General features: G+C 37.7%; 1 long non-coding RNA gene across 2 annotated transcripts; it reads left to right on the top strand.

Annotated features, from left to right (window-relative positions):
• The first annotated feature begins 5,824 nt into the window (after window positions 1–5,824).
• Window positions 5,825–11,518, top strand: LOC113110107 (uncharacterized). 2 transcript variants are annotated; one of them, XR_003293061.1, is made up of 4 exons: window positions 5,827–6,108; window positions 8,142–8,177; window positions 8,414–8,462; window positions 8,549–11,518. It is a non-coding gene; the product is annotated as an uncharacterized LOC113110107 (long non-coding RNA). The 2 variants fall into 2 exon arrangements; XR_003293060.1 differs by lacking the exon at window positions 8,142–8,177 and having other exon boundaries at window positions 5,825–6,108.
• Window positions 11,519–12,571: the final 1,053 nt, after the last annotated feature.

The raw sequence follows: 12,571 nt of genomic DNA on the forward strand, positions 1-12,571 counted from the left end.
ATTATGTAATATATGAATGAATAATAGCCTAAAGAACCTTTGTGCCAAAAGGGTTCTTTCTTGTCATTATAGAACCTTTTTTATCATAAAGGGTTCTGTGGAGTTGAGTAAAGAACCCTATGGTTCTATATTGAACCCCAATGAACCCTTTTTTTTCTAAGAGTGTTGGGCAGTAATCTGTTACTGTAACGCAGTTACTTTTGACAGTAACTAATACTGTAACACATTACTTTTTAAATAAATTGACCCCATTACCGTTACAATATGGTGCATTGTCCGTTACTTTTCTTTTTAATTAATTTTGACTGAAGTGCAGCCTAACCTGTTTGCAGCAGCGACGCATTAGGATTGGTGGATGCCAACCACTGTAAACACGAAGACGCACTGTGGGCGTGTCTCCGTTTATTCAACTATGTGCGGCAGTCATGCGAGTAGTGATGGGAAGTTAGGATCATTTTACAGACTCAGATTTTTGAGTCACGTTCAGCAAAATGAACGAATCTTCTTTTCGATTCATTTCGTTCATATTAGCAAAATGTAATTAAAATGTTACGTGTTACTTCACTTACACATCTAGTACTAACGTAAACGTTGATCACACTACAAACATAACAAAACTAAAATGCTATAAGATACCGAAAAGATTAATTCATTGTTTACCTGGGTCTTCAGTCTGTGATTAGCTCACCTCATCTCTTGTCTGACAAGTCTTCGGGTTCAAGGCAATTCCTTAATCACGAGACAGACACATGCGCTATTTCGGACATTTCTGTCACTGTGTTTTTGTTACCGTTGCTTTAGGATCTATGGTGTGTTATTATTTTATGAATAAATAAAACCCTGTTATAAATAAAATATTGATTAATTTGTCTTTTTGACTCTTTATCAGTAAATAAACACTAGGCTATATAATAATATAATAATCCAAGGCCTACAATACAAAGTATTATAGCCTAGTTTGTTCATTTTTAATCCAATTTTGAGTTTGCTGGTATAATAATTGCTTTTCCTAGGCAAACTTGACATTTTGGTCTGATATATGTACAAGAAGATTGCTCAAAAAGGACATAATGACATAAATTAAAAGCAAATATTATTTTGAATCTTAAACAAGTAACACTACAGTTCTATAGTCAAATCTGAAGGGTGAACTCAAAAGACATAAATCATACAACAAGGTCATTTTTGAAGATTAGAATCCACTGTAAAATAAATAAATAAAAAAAACAGAAAAAATATCTCTTCATCAAAGGGTTTTCGCCATCATATGGATTACATGTAAAGCATAATTATTATAAAAAATAAGAATAAGTACTATGCACCCATTTGTAAGGAAGGTTGTAAATTAACTAATTACTCCAATGTTGTCACGTTATGTGACAAAAGAACGAACAACAAGAAGACCTGAAAGATCAACTAATCAATTCTCTTTCCGGCTCAATACTGCATTCTTTTATTGTCTATGCCATAGACATATAGGCCCTATACGAATGAACAAATAAATGAATGATGCATTTATATAGTTCTTTATTGTGTATTGTTGTCCACCCAAAGCACTGTACAATCATGTGAAGGGTCTCTCCTCAACCACCAGCAGTGTGCAGCATTCACTTGGATATATTATATATACCGTATTTTCCAGACTATAAATCACACTTTTTTTCATAGTTTGGCTGGTCCTGCGACTTATTTATCAAAATTAATTGGACATGAACCAAGAGAAAACATTAACGTCTCCAGCCGCGAGAGGAAATGTTTCTGTGTGCTTGCATCCTCTCACAAGTTGAGATTTTAAACAAACACTTGCAGTTAACCAAATGAAACAATACACATTTTAATGCTATAAAAGTGCGCACATCGAGAAAAATAAACAGCAGATGTTCATTGTAACAACTTCTTTAACTTGAGCCAACGCTGCTAATACACATATACATTTGTTAATAAAGTTAATAAAACAAAAACATGAATGTTTTAGCAGGGCCGGCCCTGACCAATTTGCTGCCCTAGGCAAGATTATACCTGGCGCCCCATGCATCACAGCCCATTTCACTCTGTCATTGTGTTCATGACTTAGCATATATAAATATATATATATATATATATATATATATATATATATATATATATATATATATATATATACACACACACACACACACACACACACACACACACACACACATTACAGCAGATCTGTTTCCAACACTCATAATAAATCATCATATTAGAATGATTTCTAAAGGATCATGTGATAGACTGGATGTCACATGTGACACTGAAGAATGGAGTAATGATGCTGAAAATTCAGCTTTGCATCACAGAAATAAATGATAATTTAAAGTATAATAAATTGAAAACAAATTATTTTAAATTGTAATAATATATCACAATATTACATTTTTTCTGTATTTTTGATCAAATAAATGCAGGCTTGATGAGCAGAAGAAACTTCTTTCAAAAACATTAAAAATAGTAACGTTTCCAAACTTTTGGCCTGTACTGTATCCCCATAGACAGTAAAAGAAATGGACACAGCGACCCCATTGGAACTCAATTGAGACAAATGAAGCCAATTTTTAGCGTTTTTTAGCACTTCCGTTTCTGACGCGCAGACTCAAACGAAGCTTGACCACATCAGCAACCTGTCTGCCAGATGTAAATCTTCTAGTGGCTGTGCGTGCAAACTGCCATCGTTAATCTTGCAGAGACGGCGAGCTTGAGTGGGGAGTTCTTTGGCGTGAGTGAGCAGGAGTAAGTATTCTGATTAATTATTTTGTATAGTATTTTAAAATGTAACGCCAGTACGCCATATTTAGTTAATTGCCTGCGAGCTTCTCCTCCTGTCTGTACGGTAATGCGACAGAGAGCCGAGTGGTTATGACGCAATCGTTAGCCTATTTTTTACAAAAACTGTTTATACGGGGCCATAATGTAACATAGAAGGTAATGGAGCCCTTTATACATTATCGTGTATCTTTAGAAATAAATAATGGACAAACGGAGTCTTTAAACGCCTCAGATGTAAAGTTATTCGCTGTCAAAGTGACGCCAAAATGAATGGGAGTCAATGGGAATGCTAATGCAAGTGAAGTTCTGCTAAAAGATGGCAGCCCCCACCCGACTTCAAATTCCGGTCGAGTTCCTTGCCCCCTGGACAGGACCTGGATCAGTGAGCTGCATCTCGGGCTGATGACGTCACTTCCAGGGAGGCATGTTGTACACGCCCCCGTCCCTTGACTCCACCCCCACATCAAAACAGTGCCACAAAGAGAGGAGTGAAACGCAAAGGAAAAATGGTATCGCAAGCTCAAACTAGACTGACATGCAAAATAAAAGCTGCGTTGCAAATAAATTAATAGATATGACCATGGAAAATATGTATTGCTTTCGCGCTGTTTCATTTATGTTTTGCAATTTATTTATTTTTGTTTGCAAAAAGCAAATTTGTTTTCCTCAATAGTTTAATTTTAGTTTTCAAAAATGTACTTTCTTTTGCAAAACTTTATTTTTTTTGCGTATTTAAGGCGTTAAATCGACTCCATACCCGTGTGTATTTGAATGACAAAAATGCACATATTGAGCGCTCATTCTCAGAGACGCGTAGAACAATTGTAGTCTGTTTTATCTTAATATTCATATACACTAGTCCATATTGATGTTTTATTCATTGTACAGCCCTACTTTAGATTTATTCATAAAAAAAGCCAAATTCCGTGACGTTCTGCTTTATACAGCAAGTTCCATTTTTGACTGGAATCCGCAATTCAATCCGTGTCACTTCGCAAACATAGACGGGGTGAATTTATGAGTGAAAGTTCTGAGACAGAACGAAGTTGTTACGTATCCTCACGCTTTTTTAAGTGGGTAACGTTATACAGAAATCCTTTACATTTTCTAGTGGGCATAAGCCTACGGCGTATAAGTTACCTGCGTATCACGTAGAGTACACCTCTTAGCAGACGCGTTTTCATGCGAGTTTAGGTTCGACACTAGGCTACATAGTATGGCTTCAGGTAGAAGGATAGGGCTAATTATATACAGTATGCATGCAACTTTCTGAAACAATCTTACACAGTTTTGATAGTGTTAATAATTGACACAATGTTAACATAGCCTGCCTGTGATGAAATGCCGACTGCACACATACACAGTCTTGGGATTCCACAACTTCCCTTGATCATCCTCACAACTTATTGCATGAAGCTATTTTGTCCTCATTTCCGGTTCTGTGTGTTTATTAGGAAGGATGTAGAACTTCAATTCATAATTTGTTAGTTTATTGGAGGTACAGAAAACCACACAGCAACTCTTCAGCAAGGCAATGTTTTCCCCCACGGGCTAAATTCACATCACGTGACGGGGCGTTCCCGGGGGCGTTCCTAGACCAACTGCCTGTATGTATTGGTCGTTTTGGGCCACCAGGCGCCCACACCGAGATCCTTTGTCTCTAATTGGACCGCATTAGCTATGGCAAGCCGATATAACATTTAATCCTTAAAGGTGCTGTATGTAGGATTGGCAGCTTGAACTAGGTATTGCAGCCCCTCCTCCACAGACTTGACACATACACAGGTTGTCGGATTGACAATGTCACTTGACAATGAAAGAAATAAAATACATTTAAATGTTTTCTGCCAACTGGCAACCCGGAGTGCCGCAATACAATTGGGTAAACCGGCAGGGGGCGGGTTTCAGAAACCAAAAAATAGACCGACATTCCGGTCTGGAAAGCACATTTTTTAAAGGAGAATAACTGACTTTAGCATTGTTTTTAATATAGATAAACAAGTATGTTAACTTAGCATGTTTCTTAAACATATTTTCTTAGCATATTGTCCAACTCAATTTGGCTGATAGCCGTGGCCAATATATTACTTTTTTTTTGGAAACAACACCATTTCTCTCCTGTGCAGAGATTATAAACATTGGTGTTTGTGATTTTATGACATAAAATACTGATTAGTTTAATCAGGAACACAATCTTAATGTTATTAGTGTATTTTATGTAAAATTTAGTACAAGTAGGCCTACAGCGTCCTCCTAATTAAATAAAAAGGCTGCTGCTGGTGCTACTGCACATGCTAGTATTGTTGACTAGCACACCCGACGCATCATTCTTTACGTGCATTCTCAGATGAAAAGCTGCAATCCAAAACAGTGAATCTAATCATCACTCCGGCAAAAGTTTGCTTCAAGAATGACCTCACTGTTGACATCATCACTATCACACCCTGAGGTCATGTGAGTTATTTATCTCATCGGCAACGGCAGGAAATATTGGGATAATTTTTAATATCGGGCTGATGTCGATGTTCACATTTTAAGCCATTATCATCCGATTCAGATAAAGTTCCAACAATATTGTCCATCCTAAGAGATGGGTTTGTATACAGCATGCAAGGTTTATGCACATGCTCCAAGTCTTCTACTCCCATTTTTAGTTTATCTCTCATGGATGCAGAAATAGACCATAATCGATTATAGCCTACTGATGTCATTTATATACGCGCTTGTCATGCACGTATTACAAATGCACTCTGTATTTTACAATCTAAGCATGGCTCTTTCCGGCATATAGCTTCTTTGCACAGTTTCAAGCTGTGAAACACTCACTGTACTTCCACTCGCTGTATGTTTTAATTTCTACCGTTTTTAAGTATTAGATGTACAAAAGTACTGACTTTGATGAAATGACGCTGTGTCACCGAAAAACAAAATCGGGAAAGCTCTAGCTTCGTGTGAATGAGCCCTAAATGTTTAAACGGCTTGCCATAGTTTAACCGCCCAATGGCGCCGCGCTGCACGCACAGTGGGCGGAGTTTCGCAGTCCCCGCCCACCGTCGGGTAATCGTCGGTTTCTTCTGAACCGAACTGCAGTGCAGAGCCGGAATGGGGGGCTTGGCCCCAATCCAGCACGGTCAAAATTAGCTCTCTGATATATTACATGCAGTCAGCCAGTGGAAGCGGCTGAGATCGTGACGCCCCAGTCCCGCAGCCTTGTATGGGGGGTCCAAACCCCGCAAGGCTGCTACTCGGGTCCGCTTTCGTCCAAGAACGCATTTTCCAACAGCAACTTTACAGCAAAGGACAAGAACAAAGACTTTATCTGTAAGTAAACCTTCACACATTCGCCAAAAGTAAAAAAATAAATAAAAATAGTTGAGTCGACATTTAGCCATTCTTCTAACACTGCGCGATTTAAAGAAAATAGACGTATTGTGTTTTTCCTAATTAAAAACTGTATCCAGCTCACAAAAAAAGCGTGACAGATGGGCATACAATCGAAAAAACAGGAGTAACGAAAGTGCCTCTGTAGATGTGCTGATATCTCAGCGCCTCCTTTGTTCTGTTGAACAGGAAAGTCTATACTTGATCTGCTAGATTCGGATTAATAAACGACAGAAACGTGCTGAAGACAGTAAAAGAGCAGCAGCAGCCCACTGCAAGAACTGAATGTACTATTTGTATCCAGACACAGACTGACTGTATTCTCCCCAGTCTGCCACCTACACACACACACACACACACACACAAACCCAGCTTTATCTGGGTTACTGATGTGACTGTAGGAAACTTGCATCTGAACTAAAGCGTAGGGTTCAACCGGTTCTCAGTATCATTAGCATGCACAGTGGGTTTGGAAAGCCAGACTGCATGCATTTGAAACCTCTCGATGCCAGACTCATTTCTTGGTTAATGTTAGGATACCATTTTCATCTCATTCAGCATAATACCACGTATCTGTGACAGATTCGGGACCGTCTAGGGAGCTCCAGAGCAGTTGCATGCATGGCACAGTCCTAAATTTAGACACAGAGATGAAGTCATGCATACGGGCATCGACGGGGACGTGTCTCCTTTGCTTTTATACTTATTTCAGCAGTGTGCATTTCAAAGTGGTCTGTTTTAAAATGCTTTTGCATGCATAAAGGGCATGTACAATTATTAAAGTGGCATTGCAGTCATTTGACTCCTTTATTGCATTGCATGAAATTGGTATGCATGCACTCATGGTCAATTTGAAGGGTTCTTCTATTTTAATGGAAATTGCTCATTATTGCATAGTGAAAATAGGGTGTATGTGTGTATAGAATGGGGTGAGGTGGACGTGAGCTGGAACGGGGTCAGTAGGGGCGTGTTTCCACAGTCAGTCTGTTCTGCAGCAGTGGGGTGGGTTCATCGGGTTCACGCGCGCTCAGTATGGCGGGCTGAGGCGGGGGTAAATGTGACCTTGTTTGACTGGATTTGGAAACGCTCCAAGATGCAGTCGGGGGAAGTGCAATGGGAGGCAGGCTCCTGGCTGGCGGATGAAAAGAAATGCATATGCTGCACTGTTGTTGCTGCTTGCATTTGTGTCTGACTGTGCATGTTGCAGGCTTGCACCGAGTGCATCGGATAGATTTTGTCTTCGTCTGACTCAGCAGGAATGTGGGAGGATGACTGTTGCTTCAGAGCAGAGATTATGACCTTTTATTTATGAGATGTTATGCACGCATCTCAAAAAATGTGATGTTTTTCTATTAGAGTGCAACAGAAAACTCTCATAAATTTTCTCCATAGTTTTTTGTTATTATTAATATTGACTTATTAGAGACATACTGTGAGCTACGAGGTTGTTAAAGCAATAGTTCACCCCAAAAATGAACATTGACTCCCACTCAGAACATCCAAGATGTGGATGAGTGTGTTTCTTCATCAGGTTTGGAGAAATGTAGCATTGCATCAGTGTCTCAGCAATGGGTGCCCTGCAGTGAATGGGTGCCGTCAGAATGAGAGTCCAAACAGCTGATAAAAACATCACAATAATCCACAGCACTCCAGTCCATCAGTGAACATCTGGAGAAGACAAAAGCTATATATATATATATATATATATATATATATATATATATAATGAGACCTATCATAAATAGATAAATGTAAATATAGATGTCAAATATGTTTTTTTAATGCATATTTTAACATTTTTAGATCAGTTTTATATTTAACTATTTTATTTTTATTGGCATTTGCAATGCTTCATGGGATTGTAGTACTTTACCTCATTAGCACCATTAACTACACAGTCTTGTATCTTTGTTTTTTGTCTGATTTTTAAATGTTTATATAATTTTTTTTCTCTCTCTCTCTCTCTCTTCAAGCCAAAGTTTGTAATCTTGTGACTTGTCTTGCAGCTGGTCAGTTTGGTTCATGGCTTGAAACTCTTTAACAAATACCTTTTTTACATTTATTTTGAAATAAATGGGAAAGAGATGTAGAATTCATCATCATATTAATGAAGGATCATCATTTTTTGTTCAATCAGACTCATATGTTGATGTGAACCTGTGTGTTATTTGTTTGAATGTGTAAATGATGACGGTATATTATCAATAATAATCGATGCTATTAAAAAAGTCCCTTTCTTCTGCAGGTTGTTTCTTCAACATGACGCCAACAGGAGCAATGGGGGATCCCATTAGGTAGGTTTAGTCCAGTAGTGTTCTGATGATATCCCAGCATGCCGAGCGCTCGGTGATTTCCCTCTATTGTGTGTTGACTTCCTCAGAGCTGACGGCTGTGTTCCTGAACCTGGAGGCACGGAGAGGAACGACCACGAAAGATCGACATTCCTTCTGTCTGATGCAGGATAGACAACGGCCCTCTGGGGGAATTGTATCCTCATGTTTATTCTTTTTTTAATTCCTTAAATCATGTATATCCTTATTTTTTATGGTTATGGCGTGCGGTACAGATGAATCATGACGCCGGGGTTATTTCCCCATCTATGTGATTAATAACATTGTAGAAAAACCTGGGACTCTAAGCCTTGATGATATGTTTTTCGGAGGGGGCGGCAGTAAAGACACACAGCACCTCGAGACAGACCTGACAGACTGGAGCTTCACTAAAGACCCACATGTCTGTGTTTGCAAACCCCACAGGGGCCCTTGGGGGTCCGGCGGCAGCGGCACGTCTTCCACTTGTCCACTTCAACTTCACACGGCTGGACTCTTTCATACTTCTGTGAATTCCTGTGAACAAACACCGAGAAATGTTAACGGTGCTCTGTATTGACACACGCTAGCGACCGATATGTGTTTTTAACAACATCAGGGTTCCCACATGGACATGTTTTCACTCAAAAATTCCCTCCAAAATTGGTGAAGAAACTATTTCTACACTTAAAGAAATTCATACACAAAATATGTGTCGAAAATATTGTCAACGCAAAATTTTTTTATTTTTTATTTTTTTATTTTGACTTATAAATTAAACCAATTCCTCCAAAAAAAAAATTAAATAGAACCAATTTTCAATCAAAAATTGGAAGCAAATTAAAAAAAGTTATAACAAATATTATTATAATTTTTTTTTCAAGTTAAAAAAAAAACAAGAAATCATTATAATCTTTATTTTTATTTGGAATTTCGATTTTATCTTTTAACAGTGCATGGTCAGATATCAGTGAATCCTAAGATCGTAGAAGATTCGTAACTCTGGAAAGTACATGAAAATGTATAGAATTGTATGAAACTCATGGAAAGTGAATATGATTTCTGCTTTTTGAGTTATGCGCTGCTCTTAATCATTTAATCGTCTTGAAATCGTTCCATAATGTGATTTTTGAAATTGATCAATTGCACTGAAGTAACTTGGAGCACAAAACCAGTCATAAGGGTCAATTTTTCCAAATTTGAGATTTGTACGTCATCTGAAAGCTGAATGTAGCTTGACGTGTGGTTTGTTCAGAGGACGATATTCTGGTTAAGATGTATGGTATTTGAAAATCTGGAATCTGAGGGTGTAAAAAAAATCTAAATATTTAATATAAAGTTGTCCAAATGAAGTTCTTAGCAATGCGTATTACTAATCAAAAATTAAGTTTTGATATATTTACGGTAGGAATGGTATGGAACATGATCTTTACTTAATATCTTAAAGATTGTCGTCTATTGCTACAAATATACCTTAGAGACTTCAAACTGGTTTTGTGCTCCAGGGTCACATTAAAATTCTCTAAAAAGTAGCACTTCTGTAAGCCCAGTTTCCATTTCGACAGTATCGCCAAATATACGAGTCAATCACTACCAAACCCCACACGCACAGAAGCACTGTGACGTCCCTCTCGGATCCATCCATCACTAGACCATGTCCACGTCACTCAGTACTCACACCTTACAGTATTTACTAAGGCTAAGAGTCCCCACTTCTCATGCAGTTACTAAACAACAGCTAGAGTTCATCTTTTTCGTTTCATTTTCTTTTTTAGAATATGCTTGTTGAGTTTGCTTTTTAACTTGTTTTTGTTGCTTTGCCAGTATATTAAAGTGTAATCATGTACGTTGTGATATAGAAGTAGATGTAGAGATGCATTGTTTCCTTGTGGTAAGTGACTGAGATGCTGCCACGGATTTGAGACACTGATGAATGGTGCTATTTTGGACTTTAATCTGCTCCTTGGGTAAGGAAGCTCAGATGGGTTTGATTTTATACTTTCATGTTCAGAGGAGGTGTTGGTTTCTTTATTGTCTGGTTGTCGTAACTCGGATCGGATCGACTTTATTCCCCCTCGCTGTTTCTGTGTGGCTTTCTCATTGGACAGAAGAAGATTTGCAGAAGAGTTGGTGTTTTGTTTGAGTTTTTTTTATAGGATTATTTGCCAAATTCTGAAACCTTAGACAGTCGGAGCAATCACAAAACTGCAATTCTTAACACTATTAACCCTTTAATGTAAAGGTTTAATCACAGTTCCTGGCACTTTAGTCACTCTTATACAGCACACGATTTCACGGTTTTGTTGAGCGACGAACTTCGAATACATCAAGGACAGATTCAGATAGACATCAGTGTGAAACACTGAGGATGCAGTTGTTGTATTTTGCTGTGCATGGTCCCAGGTGACGGTGGTCTACATGGTGTACATGCACAGAGCAGATTTAGCATCCTACAGCAGTCTAACAAGGACAAAAACGCTCATCCGTTTAACACACGGGGTCCTTCGGTGAATTTTCAAAGGCAAAACATGTAGCAGTAAAACCAATGCATTTGGTTTTGTTCATGAGTTTCCTGGATTTTAGGATGAGAACCCAATGTTTTCTATTTATTCATTGAAGTAGCACGGTATCATCACTCGGTATTTGCAGTTTTGTCTTTGCTTCCAGTTCTCATGTTTAAAAATCCCAATTCAGAGTCCGACTGGAAAGCCCACGTTAGTTTGTTAGTCTTCCATTAATTTTCCCACTTCTCCCAGCTTGCTCTAGTCTCTCTTTAGTGCTTACCGATCGCATGCTCTTCCTTTAGTTTCTGATCTGAATGATTCTCCTCGCCGTTTCTTCTCATAGATTAGATATGCCAGCTGTGTTGTAAATAGCCAGTGAATAGCTTTTAGTAACATGTTGAATTATTCTGTAATATGTGTATGATTGGTGTACAAAACATGAAGTCTAGCCTTGTCATCTTTATAAGGATGCACAGGTATATATCATGTAATTTTGCAACTTAAGCTGTAGTTGAATAAATATGCAAGCTCTCGTTATTCTCGGTGTTGTTTATTGGTCTTGTATTTCAAAATATAGCTTTATTTACAGTAAAAGTTTTTTTCTGGAAATGCATTTAGTAAGGATGCATTAAATTGATCAAAAGTGAGTGTAAAAACATTTATAATGTTTTTGTGTTAATAAATGCATTATTCATCTGTGAATCCTGAAAAATAAAATGCATCAGTTCCCACATAAATATTTATCAGCGCAACTGTTTTCAACGTTGATAATAATCAGAAATGTTTCTTGAGCAGCAAATCATCGTATTAAAATGATTTCTGAAGATCATTTGACACTGAAAAGTGGAAAATACAGCTGTGCATAACAGAAATAAATTACAGTTTAACAGATATTCTCATAGAAAAGTTAGTTTTAAGTTCTAATAATATTTCACAATTTTTACTTTATTAAAATAAATAAAAAAATACAGCCTTGGTAAATAGAAAAGCCTTCGTTTAGAAACATTTTAAAGTCTTAACGACCCCCAAGCTTTGGAACAGAAATAAATTATATTTCACAATATATTCACATAGAAAACAGCTATTTTAAATTGTAATAATTTTACTGTTTTTAGTGTATTTTCTCAAATAAAAAATACCCAGTATTTAATCCAATAAATGCAATCTTTGTGAGTCTTTTTAACAGCATGTGCAAATGGTAAAATCTCACTTTTCAATGTGTTTTCAGACGCGGTATATAATTTACTGGCTATTTTTAGAGTGTTTTCCCTGGTAATCATGAATTTCTTTGTTTTTTAATTTAGTCACTTGTTTGCTTCAACACACCCGTTTCAGTTCAAGTTTGTTCACCTCATTCAGACGCCCACGCTGCAGGCCGTTACTCTGTGATTATGTCTATTAGACAGACCCCGTGGTTATTTTCTGAGGGGACAAGAAATCTTTTCACAGATGTAATCACATGGAAAGCTCCGAGCCGAATTCAAAGCTGGAATGTGGAATGCCGAGGCACAGATCCTGCTATAAGCTGATCATTTCGTCTAAAAGTCTTCCACAGATCGCTCTGAAATGTCTCTGTAATGGACAACAGCT

This window comes from Carassius auratus, chromosome 10 (assembly GCF_003368295.1).
Source record: "Carassius auratus strain Wakin chromosome 10, ASM336829v1, whole genome shotgun sequence".
Lineage (NCBI taxonomy): Eukaryota > Metazoa > Chordata > Actinopteri > Cypriniformes > Cyprinidae > Carassius > Carassius auratus.